Source organism: Bombyx mori, chromosome 7 (assembly GCF_030269925.1).
Source record: "Bombyx mori chromosome 7, ASM3026992v2".
Taxonomy (NCBI): Eukaryota; Metazoa; Arthropoda; class Insecta; order Lepidoptera; family Bombycidae; genus Bombyx; species Bombyx mori.
Genome location: NC_085113.1, coordinates 5,847,843 through 5,866,378, shown reverse-complemented (window position 1 = coordinate 5,866,378; position 18,536 = coordinate 5,847,843). Strand labels below are relative to the sequence as shown.

The 18,536-nt window shown below is 44.2% G+C and overlaps 1 protein-coding gene across 1 annotated transcript in view; it reads right to left on the bottom strand.

Annotated features, from left to right (window-relative positions):
* LOC101738675 (tRNA (adenine(58)-N(1))-methyltransferase catalytic subunit TRMT61A) overlaps positions 1-18,536 on the bottom strand; it is a 96,454-nt gene that overhangs the window by 40,177 nt on the left and 37,741 nt on the right. The window lies entirely within an intron of this gene.

Genomic DNA, 18,536 nt, shown 5'->3' with positions numbered 1-18,536 from the left:
ATATTTATAACTGTTTTATTTACGTTTCATTCTAAATAGGCATTATATTGTTACAATATTTTGAAATTTATTATTAATATTTTATAATACTTCATTAATAATTAAAAAAACGTTTGAATTTGGAACCGTTCTTTTAAGATTTTTATTAGTAATGCACACAGTGTACGACTTAGCTTTGTAATAACGTACAAAAAAGAACATATTTTTTTTATCATTCATTCACCACGATCTCAGAACGTTCGTTTGCGGAATACACTAACTCTTATGCAAACAACCGTGAATGAAGTGTACCACAATAAGTTCGCACGTTACCGAATGACCGTGGGTTGTTGCGAAGCCTTCAGTTTTATTTTCTTTATACCTCGAATAGAACTTTAAATTAATATTTTTATAATACGGAACTTCGTTCCTATCCGGTGTGTCACGACACTACACATCATTTTTTAAATATTAATAAATTAACGTATGTATGTACTAACGCACACCACAGTAGTAACGGAGAGATAATAGATGTTTTCTTTTGCAACAATATTTATATCAAGATTAGTGATATTAATATATGGATATACACAGTCCATAATCTAAAATAATACTGCGAAGTGAATGGCTTATCCTAAGATCAAAGTTTGTAGGTTTATATGTAAACAAATACGCATTCAAATCCATGTCTCTATAGTTCTAACGCAACCTCGTTCTGTTCGAAATAAAAACGTTTATATTGCAGTTCATATGATTGCGTGGTCGCGCACACAAATCATTTATATGTAACGATCACACGATAAATATTCCGACTATAAATATGTCAAATATTAATGCCCAGATTGTAATTGTCCGGTAATCGTTTCATTCCTATGATGTTTGGCTGCCCGTACATTCGATGATTACGGGTGTTTGATATGACGGATTGATTTAAATGGATGTTAGGTTACAATGATTTGTTGAGCAGCGAAACTTTCGTGCAGGTGTGACCTGATAATCTGTATTCGATTTTTGTTTTGACTGGAATTCGGGTGGGGTTTAACGTATTATTACACCAGATATGATGTTAATTGTACTTTTATATACACGTAATGTAATAGAACGTAGACAGCTTTGTGCGTTTGTGTCGCAATCTTTACAATTACTCAATTGGATGCGATATTTTCATCAGTGAAAATATCGTAGTGAAAACAAAGAGGGGTCTCAGGATCCCTCTTTTTTTCCTTGCCAATTTGCTGGCAGCCTAAGGGACTATTCCGGCTACGCCCGGACGGGTAGGTAAGCTCACGGGCTCAATCCGAGTAAATATCATAGCAATGGCCCTAGCAAGAGCAGTGTTTCGCAGAATTTACCACTGTAACGGAATCCGACTCACTGAGAAGATCCGATGAGAAACTCAGTGGGATGAGATCCTGATTTGAATCGGTTAATACTGAAACGGACGTCAGATACAAAATGCGAAAGGAAGATCGCTCGCTAATTTTATATTCAGATTTTTATTGAACTGAATGTAAAGTGCCGTTAGACTTAATGCCACACTCCAGAAATCCTTCTCCAGAAAGCTTCAATTTTATCTATAGATGTGCTCTAAAAAAGATAAACGTTCCGTTCATGATAAGAGAACAGTATTGTTTGTTATCTGAACGTTTAAGTTAAAATTGGCGGCTTTTAATGATAGTTGAGTCTCTGTAGATAGATATTATTGTCTTCGGGTGGATCTCTTCATTCGCGTTGCGATACAGTTATGGTATCGAGCTTATCTGCCCATAAAGTGGTACAAAATTTTCGCGTCATTAAGATATTTCTGCAGCCCGTGTCTGTGACCACGGAAATAGTAAAGTAACAATTTAAAATAACGCGAGATATTAAACCATAAAAGTAGCTTTAATTATGTCCATCGTAGGCGAAAATCGAAGAAAATAAGTAATAAATATGTGTTTATTGATTCGCTATCTATAGGTCTTCATGAGATCTAAACTATACGTTTTAATTGTTGTTTTATTATTTAGGGAAATTTCTTCGAACAATAAAATGAATACTCATCGTTGATATTCGAATTCGATTCACCAAACAGGTATTATGATGATCACAGTGAAGCGTGATCGGGAATAGTTTTAAAAAAAATGGCGTATTTACAGAACGAAAACTCCTTTCTCACGACGCCTCTTATTACCAAACTACGATCTAATATAGAGCACTCCGTATTAAGAATATTAAGGTATCTGATTGAGAAGGGCAGATCCAATATATCTTTCCAGGCGTTAATAGCTTAGAACTATCGACTATCCTATTATTTTGTCGAGTACTGAATTTATTGATCGTGCTCTCTAACGGTATCGACGTAGTACTACTTATTTGGTGCCCTGGGAATTGTCGAGATATGTTGTATGAAAAATAACATTCACATAAACTGAGCTGCTATATACGTATACGTTTTGTTGTTTAAAAAACCTTTTTTTAATTTCAATCTTCATGAGCAAAAACTTAGACGGGTTTTCCAGCGTTTCAAGATATCCATTATCCAGCTTCCAGGTTCATCTTGAGGCCACATCACCGGTATCATTATTAGAAGTACACAATATTGCCCAATTCAATGATTATATAATGAAAAACAAGCGAAATATTGAATTTAAAAATTCCATACATTTATGCCTACATCGATACTAATATTATAAATACGAAAATCGCTCAAGCCAGTGAACGGACTTTGACGAAATGCAGCAAGGACATAGTTTGAAGCTCTGGAATTTAATATATGGTATCTTTCTTGTCACTGCAGAGTATGGGTTTTCTAATACGCGATTTTGACATGCATACATATTTAACTCAAGTTTAATTTTCGTAAAAGAAAACGTAGTTCTTCGCGAATGATTCCCGTCATGAAGGAATATTAACGAATCAAAAATAAAATCCTCATTGATCATAGTTTTGGGTAATCGTTATACCGCAATTACATTGTGAGCCCGCTCATCGGGGAAACCTTGCTACCACAGTCCAACCTATTTCTGAGGCAAAGCACCTATGCGTTCTGATTTGAAGGGCAATATAGCTGTACGCATTGAGACATGGATCTTATGTAGGGCGGCTGCATCAATGAACCCGATTTGCTTTATATGTAACCAAACTAAGAATTTAATCAAAAAGTAAAATTGCATGTAGACCGCAGATTCTTGCTGCGACTAGTGACGTGCGATTTCACGGCGCAAGCGCATCCTTTCGCCACAGCGCGTTCGATCACTTCGCCATCTTGGCTCGCAGTAGGGTAACCTCACATTCGACTGAAAATTAACAACTTAATCATCGTATCGCGTTAGTTATTACTTTAAAATTGTATCTTTCTATCTATTAAAGTACAACATTCTTGATACCAATATAATTTCATCTTATTGATTTAAAGTAAACCTAATTGTAGCATTGAGCCCGTGCAGTATTGCAATATGCAATACAAAATATTGGGATAAACAGAAATTGATGTGCTATAACTGAAAAATCATTTTCTTGCTGTACATTTACTGATGGAAAATAATTGTGGATATTTTCTAATTCTCTGGAAAACTTCAATAATAATTGTAATTGCTCGATCGGCCCTGCCTAACCTCTGTTGTTTCAAAGTTCGATAGAACTTATATGTAGGTCAGGCATGCGTGGATACGCTTGGGTGGAACATTTAATGAATCCAGTTCTCCCATATCCACCCTACAGCCCAAGCACGTGGGATAATGATCCGGTGGTTCAATGGGTAACACAAGTATAGTTTTTTCTTTTACTTAGACACAATTAAAACTACTTTTACTGTTTTATCTTGTTTTTTTCCCGACGTTTCAAACACTTTATAGTATTTGTGGTCACAGTCGACTAAAATTTTATTTGACGATTTTCTATAAATAATATGTGTAGACTTTGATTGAATAATATAAGTAAAATGTTTTAACTCATGGAGACCGTACTTATGCGACAGATTTGTTGCGTCACTACACAACAATACACGGGGATCGTGTTACACTGTCCTAAATCTCTTTGTTCTTTGATTTGCGTGTACTGCTTTAGCGTTCAATAGGATTCTGTACGGCTTTTCGATATAGCTCCAGTCTAAATCGATGATAAAGGTTGCATGAAGTCTGGAGTTACGTTACAATAGACGCGTGTGTTTCTTGTGACGCCGATATGATTTCACAGGTACGTTATCGCAATCTTTTTTTTCTTTTCTTTTTTTTATTGCTTTGATTTGTGGACGAGCTCACAGCCCACCTGGTATTAAGTGGTTACTGGAGCCCATGGACATCTACAACGTAAATACGCCACCCACCTTGAGATATAAGTTCTAAGGTCTCAGTATAGTTACAACGGTTGCCCCACCCTTCAAATCGAAACGCATTACTGCTTCACGGCAGAAATAGGTAGGGTGGTGGCACCTCCCGCGGGAGTTGCTGGACTCCTACCGGGCGCGTCCGTAGGTGGCGGATAACGGGCCTCTGGGCACCATTCCCAGAGGCATCGTTCCGTCTCTCTCGTTTTGTTACAACGAGAGAGACCGAACGACGTGGACCAAAACCAGCTCTGGGGGTTCCAAGCTCTCCTCCCCCTTCACTTGTTGAAGGGTGGTTCTCCTGGAGAAGCGTGGGCCTCTACCTTTTATCCTTTTCCCTTTGATTATTTCGTTATTTTACTGTCTTTTTGTTATCTTAATTTGTTTAATTTATATTTTGAGTTGTAATCTGTCTCTTTCTTCGTTTCACTTTTTGGTTTATCGTTTTGTGTTATTCTTTATCCTGTCTTTCTTTGCCTTTCGTTTTATTTTTGGTTTCTTTTGTTTTATTTTCTTCTTCTCTTTATTTCAATCCTAATCCTAAGCTTTGACACCTGGTGAGAGGATGCATGGCCGGTGGGTGACCGGTCACTAGGGTGTCCCAGGGGACCACACCTCGGGTTAAAAATAAATGGAAACCAATGAAGATGTCCAGTTTGCAAAGAGTAATACCCCAGGAGGGTACCCGCCAAGCGGGAGAATCCCTCCGTACTACCGACTCGTCGGTAGTGCGCAGCCCCTCGTATTCTGGGGGGGGGGCACAAACTGCACTGAGATAAGGTCCGGGAAGGACGGAGTTAAAAAAGGAGCAGGGTCCGGGAAGGACGTAAGTAGGAAGAACGGGTCCGCGAAGGACGTAGTAGCAGAAGGGTCCGTTAAGGACAGTGAGGGGAGATCGTCCAGAACCACTCTGGTGTCAGATGATAGCATGACCACAGCTGGGTCGGCCCACTCGTCAGCCCGCTCTTCGCCGACACGCAGACAGCGAAAAAGAGTCCTGACGATCAGCAGTGATGAGTTTGGAAGCAGCTCCGGCTCGGATGAAACAGCTACTACTGGTAAATGTGGTGTCAAGCCGCAATCGAAGAGAGGTCGCGGTCGTCCGACGACCACTGGTCAGTACGGTCTGACTGCGGACGAACAGGCGTATCTTAAAGCTCAGCGCTCTGAGATAAAGGATGCCGGTAGCGTGCGTAGTATGCGCGAATTAAGAAGCGCAAAAATCATGGAAGGGAGCTCTAAGAAAGATCCCGAGTGTCGTCTAAAGGAGAGTGCCGCGATGGCTCTGAAGGTATGTAGTAAGCCCGGAAACCTGAAGGGCACGTACCAACGTGTCCTAAAGGAATTGGCGGTGACAATAACGGAAGTCACAGAAGAACTGGCGAACCGCCCCGCGACCGAAGAGATGGAAAAGCTGCGTGCGGTAAACGCCTGTCAGCAGGAAGAGATTTTACAGCTCCGGCAGGAGCTGCAGAAGGTGCACAAGGAGCTGGCGCGCATATCACAGGCATTGACGTTGTCCAATCCAGTCGAAACCCCAGCCCCAGCTTCAACCACAGAGGACCAGGAGGAGTTGCGTGTCCAACGCATTATGCGTGCCGTCGGCACCATGCTTGACGCTCGCATTGCGAGTCTGGAGATGCGGCTACCCCCGGAGCCTCGCATCAGGCCACCCTTAGCGGCGGATAAGCGGAAGAGCTGTGAGAAATCGCCGAATTCTCCTCTCCTCGTTGACGCTACGCTGGAGTCGACAACGGCACAAGCAGCACTACCGTCCACGGTGAACAAGAAGACACGAGGCCCTAGACAAAAGGCCACAGTGTTAGCGCCTCCACCCGAACCGCGTGCCTTCCCTCCGGCTCCAGCTGTCGTGACCGAAAGCTGGTCTACGGTCACCCGTAGGCGCGCTAAGCCGAGAGGGGAGACCGTGAGAACGGCCACAGCCGTTCCACCCACTAGGGTGTCGGAGAAAGTCCCGTCTTCAAAGAAGAGGACAAAGAAGCGGCTCCGAGCTCCGCGTTCTCAGGCTGTGGTATTAAAACTACAGCCTGAAGCGATAAATAGCGGTCTCACATATCGGTTCATCCTTGCGGACGCGAGGGCGAAGCTCGACCTAGAATCGCTGGGTATCCCGCTCCAGAGGATCCGATCCTCTCTGACGGGTGCCAAGGTCCTGGTGGTGGACGGAGACGATCAAGTAGAGAAAGCCAACCTCCTGGCGAGCAAACTGAAAAAGATTCTGCCCGCTGAGGGCGTCGAGGTCTCCAGGCCATTGGTGACTGCAGCGATGCGCATCAGTGGCCTCGACGACTCGATATCGCGTGAAGAAATCGCTGATGAGCTCGCCAAAATTGGGGGGTGTCCACCCGAGATTATCAAGATCGGGGAAATAAAAACCGGTCCAGGCGGGATGGGACAAGTCTTAGTTCGTTGTCCGATCTCAACAGCGGCGAAAATCGCAGCAGTTCCCAAGCTAAGGATTGGCTGGAGCGTGCTCCGCGCTCATTTGCTGGAGGCCAGGAGGCTGCAGTGTTTCCGGTGCCACGAGTTGGGCCACGTGAGCGCTCGTTGCCCGTCGTCGGTCGATCGCAGCCGGGAATGCTACCGATGCGGCCAGGCCGGTCACGTGGCTTCTGGCTGCTCGCTGGCGCCGCGCTGCACTGTTTGTGTCTCCGCCGGCAGACCAGCGGACCACGTTTCCGGGGGCAAGGCCTGTGCCAAGCCCCCGAGACAGAGACAACGTCGGCAGGATCTCGCGTCGCTTGAGGGCGTGCGTAATCGGCCCGGTATAGCCTCGGTGACACCGATGGATGCTCAGATATGACAGACGTCCTTCGTTTCCTCCAGGGGAACCTCAATCACTCCGCCAGAGCTCAAGATCTTTTGTTTCAGAGCATGGCGGAAGGGTTGACTCACCTTGCGGTGGTCGCAGAGCCGTACCGGGTCCTTTTGGGTCCCGATTGGGCAGGTGACCTTGACGGCCGGGTTGCCATTGTCAGGCGTGGCTGTGTGGGTGCTCCGCCCGGATTCGACCTCGTTGAAAGGGGTCGCGGCTTCGTCGCCGTCCTCTGGGCCGAGATGATCGTGGTGGGAGTATACTTCTCCCCCAACAGGACGCTCGCCGAGGGCCTCCTCCTTGAGCTCGGTCGCGTCATTGGGAGGTCACATTCCCGTCGGATTCTCGTCCTTGGGGACCTCAATGCCAAGTCATTGGCTTGGGGTTCCTCGAGGACGTGCCCCAGAGGAACGGCGGTGGAGGAGTGGCTGGTCGGAGGCGGCCTCGTTATTCTCAACCGTGGCACGGAACTTACGTGCGTGAGACGATTAGGCGGGTCCGTGGTGGACGTCACGTTCGCATCTCCCGATGTCGCGAGTCGCATCCGTGGTTGGACGGTGATGGTTGGTGAGGAGACGCTTTCCGACCATCGCTACATCCGTTTCAGCATTGCTGTAGCCCCAGAAGTGACATCAACTTCTTTATTCTGCGGCGGCGGAGTGGAGGGTCCTCGTTGGGCCCAGAAGCGCCTCGATGTCGAACGGCTGAATGAGGCGGCTGTCGTCCAGGGCGGCGCCTCGATTCCCTCGGCGAGCCGATGAATGTAAGCGTGGGGGCGGAGCGTATGCGCGAGGCAATGTCGCGGGTATGCGATGCCGCTATGCCTCGCGTCAGAACTCTTGCTCCTAAGCGCCGCGTATACTGGTGGACTGATGAGATCGCCAGCCTGCGCCAGTCCTGCAACGTCAGTCGACGTGCGTACCAACGAAGCCGACGTCGAAGAACGCATCGGGACCCTGAGGAGGAGGACCACCTTTATGAGGTGTACAGGACGGAGGTGAGGGCCCTTTGCATAGCCATCAGAGAGGCGAAGGAAGCCGCTTGGAATGATCTGCTCGCCTCGCTCGATCGTGATCCGTGGGGGCGGCCCTACAGGCTAGCGCGCAATGCGCTTGGCCCATGGGCTCCCCCTACGACCAGCACACTGCCACCCGAGACATTGCACCGGGTGGTCGGGGGTCTATTTCCGGACTCATCCCGAACGGCCTTCATCCCCCCTGTAATGGCAACGGCGCAGGTCGCTGACGGCGGAGAGCTGGAAGGTGTGTCCCAGGCGGAATTTGAGGCGGCAGTGGCGAGGATGCGCGTGAAGCGTACAGCACCAGGCCCCGACGGCCTGTCGAGTCGAGCATGGGCTCTCGCTTTAACTGAGGATGGTTTGGGACCTGCACTTCGAAGGCTGTTTAGCAGGTGCCTCCGCGAGGGCAGGTTCCCGGAGCCGTGGCGCACGGGCCGGCTGGTGCTTATCCCGAAGGACGGTCGCCCTAGAGACGAGCCCTCCGGATATCGCCCGATAGTAGTGTTGGACGAGGCCGGTAAGCTCCTTGAGCGTGTGGTTGCCGGGCGTCTTGTTCAGCACCTGGAGAACATTGGGCCGGATCTCGCGTCCAACCAATATGGCTTCCGGAGAGGTCGGTCGACCGTGGACGCGGTCTTACGGGTCCGCGATCTTTCCGACCAGGCGTGCTCTGGGGGAGGTGTACTGTTGGCTGTGTCGATTGATATTGCCAACGCCTTCAACACGATCCCCTGGAGCACGATTGTGGAGTCATTACGGTTTCACCGCGTCCCCACCGGTCTCCGTAATCTGATTGAGGATTATCTCTCAGGGCGGGCGGTGATCTTCCCCGAGCGGAGTGGGTGGGGACGAAAAACAGTGTCGCGTGGGGTTCCACAAGGGTCGGTACTGGGTCCACTCCTTTGGAATATAGGCTTTGACTGGGTCCTCCGCGGGGCTAACCTGCCTGGCGTCGAAGTGGTTTGCTACGCTGACGACACGCTGGTGACGGCTTGCGGAGACGACTACCGGTCAGCAGCCGTCCTGATTGTGGCTGCAGTGGCAACTGTGGTAAGACGAATAAAGAGACTCGGTCTCGAGGTGGCCCTCCAAAAATCCGAAGCAGTGTGCTTCCACGCAGCTCGGAAAGGGCCACCTCAAGGCGCGAATCTCGTAGTCGGGGGTGTCACCATTGCTGTCCAGCCGAAGCTCAAGTATTTGGGCCTCGTGCTGGACAGCAAATGGAGATTCGACCACCATTTTAAAGCGCTGGTTCCGAGGCTCATGGGGGCGGCAGGTGCGCTGACCCGTCTTCTTCCCAACGTCGGAGGATGCAGCGCCGGTACTCGGCGACTGTACCTTGGGGTGGTGCGCAGTATGGCCCTGTACGGTGCTCCCGTGTGGTCGCCCGCACTCTCCGCGAGAAACGCGGCTCTGCTGCTCAGAGCTCAGCGGGCGCTCGCGGTGAGGGTCATCAGGGGGTACCGCACCATCTCTCAAGATGTGGCCTGCGCTCTCGCCGGATCCCTACCCTGGGACCTCGAGGCCGAAATCTTGGCTGCGGTATATCGGCGTAGGGCGCAGGCCTTTAGTCGGGGACGGTCGCCCGGCCCGTCGGCTGTCGGTCGGTGGAAGCGTGCTGCGCGTCATGTAGCATACGCTAAGTGGAGAGAGCGATTGCTGAAGGAACTTGGCCAAACTTCAGCCACCCGCCGTCGCACTCTCGAGGCCCTGGTGCCCGTGCTGGAGGCATGGTCGGATCGGCGTCACGGCGTACTCTCCTTTCACCTTGCGCAGGTCCTCTCGGGACATGGCTGTTTCGGGAGGTACCTGTGGAAGGTCTGCAGGAGAGAGCCACATCCGGGCTGCCACCAGTGCGGGCACCCAGACGATGACGCGCAGCACGCGCTCGAAACGTGCCCGCGTTGGGAGCACTCGCGGCGAGATCTCGTCGCGGTGCTGGGGAGAAACCTCTCCCTGCGGGCTGTCGTCGCCCGCATGTTAGAGGATCAGGGCTCGTGGGAGGCCATGGCCAGGTTTTGTGACCTGGTAATGGCGTCCCGTGAGGCTGAGGAGCGTGAAAGGGAGTGGGATCCCTCTTCAGCACCTCAGCGCAGAAGGCGGGATGGCCGGCGCGGGCGTGAAGCTCCCGCTCAGCCCCCGTAGGGACTATCAGGTGGCGGGTGCGGGGGCGCCCGGTACTCGACTGTCGGTCCGGTGGTGGGGCGGGGCAAGGTGGCTCCTGTGCGCCGCTCACGGTGTATCTCCCGAAATGACGTCCTTCGGGATTTTCCCGGAGATGAAATCCCGTCTTATCATCAGGACGGGTACCGGCGAAGGCGGACTTTCGGCGCGCACTGCGGTACCGTAGGTTTGGTGTAGCCGGTGTGGTGGAGCTCGATGGGGTTTAGTCGGTAGTCGTTCTGCGGGGCAAGTGCTTCGCGCGCCTTTTTCAAGGCGTAGTCTCTTGCGAGGGATTCGGGGAGGTGGAGGACCTTCTCGTCCCCCTCTTCCTCTCAGGAGGCGCCGGAGTCCGACATAACCCGGTTCGTTACCCCCCGGACCGGGTATCCGTAAATGGATTCCCCAGCGTTAAAAAAAAAAAAAAAAAAAAAAGGGTGGTGGCACCTACCCGCGCGGACTCATAAGAGGTCCTACCACCAGTAAAATCTTTCTTATAAAAAAGGCCTAAAAAATTTCCTCAAAATCAAATTCCTCTAATAGCAATTACCAATTTACCAGGGCACAGATTATTCCTAGCACCTCGAACTACTGCGTTCATTTATATTGCAATTCCTTGCAATTGCAAGACCGTTTTTTTTTCACGGTGTTTTGGAGCGCTATGACATGTTTTCCAATGAGGTTTGATGAGATTCCTTGGTGGTAGGCAATTGCTTATCTGTGCCCATAGCGTTAATATCCATGAGTGGCTGTGATCGAACAACCAAATGAGCCTTATGCTGGAAGGCAATCGAGTTAGACTGAATGTTTTTCGTCCGTCAGTTTGGTTTCTACAATGAGAATTTTGTACAATTTGATTTGTGTACCGCCTTATTTAACTAAGAAGATGCCAAGCAGCGAAAATATGACAGGTTTTGTTTTTAGGTTCCAGATCGTAAGACTTCTCCATCGGTCTAAAACGAAAGGGTTTGAACTTGGGTGAAGAATTTATAAGTACAAAAAGTATGCGGCGAGTTTTTTCTGTCTGTCTTTTTCTGTTTGAGACAAACGTCGTATATTGTGTGACCTGGGTTAATAACGATAGATACGCAATAGCCGAAACATTGCAAAATAAAATTAATTGAACAATTAATCCACGTGATCCATTAAAAGCGACGATAAATCGTTTTAATTTCACGGTACGATCCGGTCCGGGCCGGCGCGTGCGCTACCACTGATAACATCTAATCGTGCGATCGACGCGCCGCTGTCGCTGGTCGCCGCCGCGTGTCCAAACACTGTCCCCGCTTGTACCAGCCGGACGCACGACGTGTGATTAGATCGAAGCTATGTCAATTTCTTAATTTTAGGGACGCGTGGGCGAAATGCATTTTGTTTTCTAATTAATGACACACAGATTTTGGCTTAGGTGTTGCTATACAGGTTCGAATGATCATTTATAGTGTTAGAATTTATGAAACAGCGCTACTGCGTTGGTTTATAGTCTAGTTGCGTTCTTTTTTATTTACTGCTTAAATGCATGGCGGAATACACGGCTCATCTATGTTAGGACCAGGTCACAGAGACATTAACAAGGTAACTGCCGTCACCCACAATAAGACATGGGTTCTAACTCTCAGTTTTATAATACAACGGCTGACAAGCCCCTTTAAACTGAAATGCATTACTGCTTCTCGGCAGTAATAGCCAGAGCGGTGGCAGATAACCCGGCGGGCCCATAAGACAGCAAGTCGAGGAGTGGCAGAGCACCACCACCAAATTATGATTATAATTTTTTATTACACGCTGTTACTACATTATGTGAGTGATTCGCGTACATGTGTTAAGCACGTATTTCATTACAAGAATTGGTACCTGTATCCGGGTGTCGAGCATCGGCACAAATCGCTCTACTCGATACAAATGCACCGAGCGTGACGTCATGAAGGCTTCTTGATGATTTTAATAAGAGTTTCCAAATATTCTTATAACCTGTCTCGTTGCAAAGGCTATCGAGTAGATACATAATATGTCTGAATAATATAACTTTTTCAAGCAACGAAAATCGGTATAATTTATTGGAAAAAAATTATTAAACATTCCACTGTGAAAATATTTCTAATGGAGAGTTTAAACATTCATGAGTTTTGTTCTAGTGAACTGAAATCAGAGTAAACTAAGTATAATTAAAGAAATAAAATGACGTATTTCATTAGGTACATATAATGCAATTTTTTAAATAGATATTTTGTATATAAAGTATGATCACTTTAAATTTATATTGTGATAATCTTCTTGCCAGTCTGCTAGCGTAACCAAATCCTTCTGTATGATGACATAAAGACGAAGATAAGGGAGTCTATTGGATAATGGACGAGCAGCGTGCATTGTGAGGTGACTTTTTTCCGCCTTCCTGTTTATTTTGCCGCAACTGTCATGCGGTATGAAACACAGGACAGCCCTTGTACAATTGAAATTTCAACCTCATGTCTCAAGGTGGTTGGCGGCATTACGACTAAGCTTTACACAAGCTGGGCGTGGCATGCGTTGCAAGTTATAACGACGAAAAATAAAAAAAACACATTTTATTCCCCTTAAACAAAGTTAAAAAAGCTTTTTTTGTTGAACCGATATGTAACGTTACAATGGAATCACTGTACAACGATCAGTCATATCTCTAAGTGATGTGAGAATGTGTCGGTTCAGTCTGAGAGCTTATAAATCATATTCTTTAGCATAATGCGTTATCTAAATTAGGATGGACGCTCGTTTAGATTGTAATTAAAGGAATTAGTGCGAGGTACGTTCGCTTCGGTATGTGACGTGGATAAGAAATTTCGATAGCTCTAAAGAGTTTTGTTTTTAATTCAATTTTAATCTATGATTTTATTTTGATCGTATCTAAAACGTGGATGACAGCGTCGTCACAAATATAAACGCGACTTTTGATCTTTAGAATTACAACTCTAATTACATTTAAAAATAAAATCCAATATAAAAAAATTCCAAAGCGTAAGAGATGTTTTAATTAAAGCAATTTTTCCGGAATAATAATGAGTAAAAAAATCGGTTGTCTGTAAAGTCGGTTTACTGACGATAGTTGAACGTGACAACGTCATAAGAAAATACTGATGGAATGGTTTAATTTTTCAATTATCGCAATAATTATCGTTGCTATAAACAATTGACACCACATTCACTTTTCACTGAACTTCATACTTGACGAAAACATGTACGCCTCAGAGCGAGGTAACGCCGCATGAGTCATGTTTTTCCGTGCGTGCAGCCGGCTCCATCGAATTATAAGACGTTGTCACGTCAAAAACGCGAGATAAACCGTAAATGTAATTTTAATTGTATCTACCAATCGTGGAAATCGATACTTAATCGAATTACCTATTTAATTAATAATAATTAGTACAAAATTTGTCAATCGAGCTTGAATTCACGAAGAACTTCAGGGGATTTAAGTGGAAAGAATTCGCACTCAAAATCTATAGCTCTATAATATGTTACACAAGTTATTTACGAATACTAAGCGTTTACTGGCCAAACCTTGTACAGTAATTTATCCATGTCCGAGCACTCTGTTAAGGGCATTTAACATTTCCTTTCTGTGGCTTATATCTCTGGCCACGTGCTTTATAAGTTTTGTACCGAAAAGCATAGTCGAATTACACACACTAAGCACCTAATAGATAGTCGATTAGTATAGACAATTGCGTGTTTTTTTTTAAATTCGTATTTCGACGTCTATGGTCTAATTAGTAGCTTGTCGGCGTAAAACGTGACAAAAAAAATACACCGACACCCCTGTTTAGGAAAAGCCCAGTAAAACTTTCGACCGAACTCTGTTAGTGATCTAGTAATGCGATCCTAATATATGAGTATGACCATACCGAGCCGAGCTTAAAGCCAAGTTTTAAAAGCTTCATCGATTTTCCCACGGATTCCGCAGCTTTTGTTTTAGGCACGTAACAAAAGTTAAATACGGTTACATCGATAATATTTTTTGCTGTAGTATCAGAACGTCGTTAGCAATTGTGTAAAATAGTTATTATTATTTTAAATTGCTTACGGTATTACTGTAACTCAATCTACACGAGGATAATATTGCACGTACAATTATTTGTTCTAAATTACGTTTTTATTTGAACATTTTCATGTTAAAAGCAGTTTTAGTTTTTTTTTAAAATAACATACAAAGAAAATCGTGAATATTATTATTTTGAGGGTTGGTGGGTTTGTGCACATTGGCTGAAATAAATAGGTGATGGTATTCGCCGATGTACTGATAGCATGGTTTCACCCAAAGGAATATCTATTTTTCATTAGTTTTTTTTAATTGCTTAGATGGGTGGACGAGCTCACAGCCCACCTGATCTTAAGTGGTTACTGGAGCCCATAGACATCTACAACGTAAAAGCGCCACCCCCCTTGAGATATAAGTTCTAAGGTCTCAGTATAATTACAACGGCTGCCTCACCCTTCAAACCGAAACGCGTTACTGCTTCACGGCAGAAATAGGTAGGGTGGTAGTACCCGTGCGGACTCACAAGAGGTCCTACCACCAGTAAAGGTAGTCAGATTTTATATTATCGTATAATAATATTCGTTTTCATCGACTATCGATATTCTATCGATATAATTTCCCCTCGGCTACCGTTCGCGGAACGTGAGTGCTCACGACGTACGGCGCGCGTGACGTTACCGAACCCAGATCCGATATGTCGCCGATACCTAACTTAACGTCCTGTACAAATATGAACTTTGCACTTATAGACTTAGATGTTTATTTTGGTTATTAGTTAATTTAACAACAATGTTGTTTACGGTCAAACGAAACTGTATATTGAGGGCGTTGAGGGTAATTCTATTAGTATTCTGAAAACTCTAAAACAGTTCGAACGAAACAGTCAGTTCAAAAAAAACATTATTTTATTAGCTGATTCAGTCAAAATTTCGTTTTTAATACGCTTTTATTAGCTTCAGACGTATGTATGTTTGTAACGGAATCTTTGAACATGATTTTGACCCCCTTCAAAACGTTGGATTAACTCGAAATTTGGTATACTTATTAAGGACCGATTACAATTCAATATTAAAAAAAAAATTGAAAATATTGAAATTCAACTAAAAAATAGAAAATAAATTTTATTTTAATAAATTTGAATTAAAAACAGTGTAAGAAAAAATGATTTTATTGTGTAAAAACGTGGGGTGCTTTTCAGGACATTATTAAAATAACCCTTCTACTCATATCTGTTCATAAAATATTTATAACTACTGATACCATGTTAACATGGAATATGAGCGCCCAGTAAACCTTTGTCTTATAATGAAAACAAAAATTAATAATACACATTGAAAATTGCATATACAGATTAATCATTCACAAAATCTAACCCAGGGTGCTAGCTACTGGGTCTACTGAGTGTACAAAATCGTACGAGCCTCTCACATTAATCTTTATCAGCTAGAGTTGCATTCGATTTATATCAATCAACGAATAAATCGTTGTTCAAGGCTTTCCGGCAGTTCTCCATTCGTATTTAATTCGATGCGTGTACTCCTCTATCAACGAGAAGAGAAAACAGGCAGGGTGTAGACAGATAAATTTAATTTTATAAATAAATAATTAGTGGTCTTGTATTTTTCAATTTTATTGAGTTCTTCAAAACAGAAATAAATAGATATGTTTCATGACCTCAATGAGTTCGAAATATGTCATGAACTTTGCTGTTTTTTTTTATTTTATTTTTTTTATTACTTAGATGGGTGGACGAGCTCACGGCCCACCTGGTGTTAAGTGGTTACTGGAGCCCATAAACATCTACGAGGTAAATGCGCCACCCACCTTGAGATATAAGTTCTAAGGTCTCAAGTATAGTTGCAAAGGCTGCCCCACCCTTCAAACCGAAACGCATTACTACTTCACGACTGAAATAGGCGGGGTGGTGGTACCGACCCGCGCGGACTCACAAGAGGTCCTACCACCAGTAAAGTTTTTGGCTAAACGAAACTTTATTACGTATGACGTCATTTGGGGTCAAAATAAACGATGACCGTGGATCATACATGAATAAACAGCGATTTGTATTATGTATCACTGAGTAAAGACCAATAGGGACGAATTTGACTAATTAACAGCTTAATCGGATGTATGAATTAAAAATTATAATTTGCGTAATTACTGATGGTAGAGCGTCTTATGAGCCCGCATGGGTAGGTATTAACCACACTATATCTGTCATGAAGATGATTCCCTTATATTAGAAAATCTATATGCGTATATAATACTCGTAGTCTTAAATTCTAAGATCTCGATTCCGATTAGAAGGGAGATTCTACGAGGCACTGCTCTAACTAGGACAAGTGTAAGCAAATACTTTCAGGTTGAGCCAATGATCTCACCTACCCGCCCGCGCGAATCTGGAATGGCCCTTTAGGGAAAAAAGGCTTTAAATTCACAATCACAGTTGATAGACGATGTAATGGATTTTGAGATTACGTATCGATTTTCACACACATATATACATAGTATATGTTTTACGTGTCTTCCCTTGGGTCGTTTTAAAATTTTCCAACTGATTCAAACCTTCGTAATTCTCTTCAGAAACAATTGCCGTGATGCGAAATCATTTATTTATTTATTTAATCAACAATGTTTCAACAGCATTTAACTAGACACAAGGTACAGAGGAGGTTTTCACAAACATGAGCCAATTAAAGAAACACATTATGTTTCCAAAAAATGTTAACATGATTAATGAACACAGGTAGTCCAACTAAGGTAAAGGTAAGGCAGTTAAATAGGTAGATAAATTTTGTCGAATGATAACTTGCAGAATAAGTTTGAATCTGATTGTGTTGTGTCGATGTGTGTTAGTGCATGTGAGTGTATAAAGTGGTTGGTTTACATATGAACACATAATCATTTTAAATGTTTCGATGAGAATTTAAACCAATGGTTTTATCGGGTTTTAGTACACGAGTATTGGTTAAGTGACGCTGTCAATTATCGTCTCGTTAGCCGGTGATCGATTCTCCGAAGGGCTGTAACGTTGTACGTCAACGGAGTTGATGCCAAGCGCTCTTAGTTAAATTAGAATTACTCACACTGTACCTTGTAAAATATATGCTTATTAAATGTATATAAAAAACACATTTTTTTTATTGCACTTGAAGGTAGACGAGCATACGGCTCATCAAATATGTATAATCAAATATCATCATCATCAGCATCATCAAATATAAGATGGTGAGTGGTTACTGTCACCAAGGACTTCAGCAATGCTAGGGGCAGAGCCAAGCCGCTGCCTACCGCAATTCATTGCCAATCTTGGTAAGCATATCACGTGTGAAGAACTACGCCAATTTGTTTTTTTTTTGTAAATCATCACCTTTTTAGGCATGTAAAAATGCAATATTCGCGTAACGATCATGAGTAAGTTTAGTGTTAGTTGGAAAATATAAGAATAACGAATTATTTCATTGGATCATTGGGCACACGGAGGGAAGTCTTATGAAAGACGGGCGGGAAGAACTAGACGAAAAGATCCGAACATTTCCAAGCTCAGTGGCGACTGTGAGAGATATAACTCGCCCTATCCTGGATCAAACAATCCAAATACGTAAAAGATAAGAATTTGCGTCGATTTGTGAATTTAATACGCCTCCCGAAATGCTATACTTATATATTTTTTTTATTGCTTATATGGGTGGACGAGCTCACAGCCCACCTTGTGTTAAATGGTTACTGGAGCCCATAAACATCTACAACGTAAATGCGCCACCCACCTTGAGATATAAGTTGTAAGGTCTCAGTATAGTTACAACGGCTGCCCCACCCTTCAAACCGAAACGCATTAGCCAAGTTAATAGCCAAGTTAATGCTGATATAGTATTAAAATTTGGCGAATGATGATTGCTTTATTTTAGACACTCAAAGGCCTTTACATACTTGGTTTGTTTGATACAGGATAGGGCAATAGATATATGTATACATATATATAAGGCGCCGGAATATTTAGTAGATCCGAGAAAAGACGAACCCGAAGATACTAAGAATCAATCTATTCCTAAGAGATCTAAAAGACAAATTAAAACATACATTAAAAACAAAAGAAGGCAAAGTTATGCAATTCAAGCGCTTAGTAACAGAAATCGACATAATTACTTCAGTGCCCCGTGTAGGGCACCGGTGACCTACACAGCAGTCAATGTGTTAATATATAAAGAAATAAATACATATATTA